Source organism: Notamacropus eugenii, chromosome 6, assembly GCF_028372415.1.
Source record: "Notamacropus eugenii isolate mMacEug1 chromosome 6, mMacEug1.pri_v2, whole genome shotgun sequence".
Classification (NCBI taxonomy): Eukaryota; Metazoa; Chordata; class Mammalia; order Diprotodontia; family Macropodidae; genus Notamacropus; species Notamacropus eugenii.
In genome coordinates this window covers 222,354,784-222,357,293 of record NC_092877.1, presented here as the reverse complement: position 1 = coordinate 222,357,293, position 2,510 = coordinate 222,354,784, and positions in this window count along the sequence as shown.

Genomic DNA, 2,510 nt, shown 5'->3' with positions numbered 1-2,510 from the left:
GTATATAATATATAATATAGTAATATGTAGTAATAGTAATATATTTGATTATAGTAACATCCTAGGGTAGTGATCTTCCACAGCTTGTGATTCAAAAAAGATAATATTTTTAAAGGATAGGGCTGGGATCAATGATTTCATTTTTGTAGAAAACTTCTGGGTGAGGAACCCTATTGACCAATGGAGTTTGGCATCCTTTCTGCAATTTATAGCTTTTTTCCACACCAAAGAAATGGTGTCAAACTTAAATTGAAACTGGTGTCACTAATTCATAGGTAATGATCCCTAGGGATTTCATATTGACAGTTTAAAAATGCATTATTATCTGTTTCACAGTATTTTAAAAAGAATTTTGTTAAATATCTCCCAATTTTGTTTTATTCTGTTCCAGTTACATCAGTTTGATATTTCTGGCCTAGAGTGGTAATATTCTGTGTGTGATTGTCCTTCGTTGCCAAGGAAGACCATGCCATCAGAGAAATAATGACATGACTTGCATTTGACTTTGTTTTGAGTGAGGGAGGGCTAAGCAGATCACCAGCCTCATTTCTCTTCCAGAGCCATCTGAATCCAGTGACCAGATATTCATCAGGATGACTGGAGATGACCCAGGATGAGGCAATTGGGGTTAAGTGACTTGCCCAAGGTCACACAGCTAGTGAGTGTCAAGTGTCTGAGGTGAGATTTGAACTCAGGTCCTTCTGACTCCTGCACTGGTGCTCTATCCACTGCACCACCTAGCTGCCCCTGAGTGGTAATAAGAGGTTGGATGATTTGCCAAGAGACATACATATATGCATATATATTCTGAAGCACAGGAAAGACTAGACCTACCTCAAGTCTTCCTGGATTTAAACCTTCTCTCAATAAACAAAGCAATATTGCCTTTTACAATATATATGAAATTCTTAGCAAATCTTAACACATGATGCAAATTTAGTACATTAAATTTCAGCTGCAAAATGATATTGCCCTTTGTGTTACAGCATATTGATGGTCACCTTTGGAGGAACCTTAATCAAAATGTTGAGCTTAAATGCAAGACCGGCTTTGACTGGACAACTTGTGGAAAGGTATTTAACCTAGTCATCATAAGAAAGGATTCACCGTTATTACCCAAAGATTAAAGGTATTTATTTAAACACCTTTGTTCTCAGCAGTGTATCTGGAAAGTTAAGTGCTTACCTATATTTCCAATGGTCAGTGATTTGGCTGAAAAACTGTATATATCACTTGTATTTCAGAAGTACAAATTCCTTCTGCAGCAGAAGCAATGCCTTTATTGTTTCTGTCTACAGTTTTTTCTGTATTTATTCACAGTCTTCATCTGTAAAGTAGGTATAATAAGACTTGCACTTCTAGCTACACAGGGACTTGGTGAGTAAAGAGTTTTGAAAATAGTAATAATAGCATATTACTAGGCACAGGACAGCCTCAAGTATTTACAGAAACAAATAGGGCAGACTCTGAATTAAATTATGACAAATCTTGTTTATTTTCAAATCTACGTAATCTTTGCTATAGACTTAAGATCTTTTTTCTTTTCTTTTTCTTTGTCTTTCACTCCGTCCCCATCTTCTCCCTCTTCCTCTCCCTAATCCCAGTGACTTTGATCAGGATTTACAGATGTCAAACTTCTGACAGTAATGGAAAGCAAGACTGATGTACTCTAAAAGGCGGCAAGGCTATAGTTGGGGACGGGAAATTTGGTTATTTCTATTTTATAAAACAAAGTCTTAAGAAAGCCCACTGATCTGGGGGAAATGTCAACATTTTCTCTGAAATGGACCCCTTTTTTTTCTTCTTTTTCTGACTTAGTGTTTTCTTATGATTAGTACACAACAGAACATTCAATGGCAACTTGGCCTGTGATCTTCGTTTCTTTACTTGTTTTTTCTGCCTGTATATTGTTGTTGAAAAGTTGTCTACAAATTAAATTAGACTTATTTCAGTCTCATTTTTAACAGTTTGATGTCATTACCATCATTATAATTATTAATTATAAAATTGATAAGTGTAGAAACAAACATCACAAACATAATTCTTTTGTTAATATTGCAATGATCTTATTTGGAAAACTAATCAGGAAAAAATCGATCAACTAGTTAATTGATCATGCTAGTTAATCATTTAAAATTTATTGAAGAATAATTTAACATTAGTTATTAAATGAGTTTCCTCAGAGCGTTAGCCCTCAACACTAAGGAAATCATATTGTAAAATGACTCAAATAGACCAAATTTTACAAAAAGAATAAATTGATTTATTCAAGACTTTACAATAACCTTAATTTAATGTGATACAGAAGCAACAAAATATACATTCTAATCAGTTTCCTAAAGCTCATTTAAAAATAGAGATGTTGTTTTAAAGATATTTTCCTTCTCCTAGAAATTTTTGAAAAAAAGCAAATATGAAAAGTATCAAAAATTTCAAAATCAAAGGAAAAGTCAAAATATCAAAAATTTGAAAAAGGCAAACAATGCAGATGTTAGTCTTCAATCCTTGGA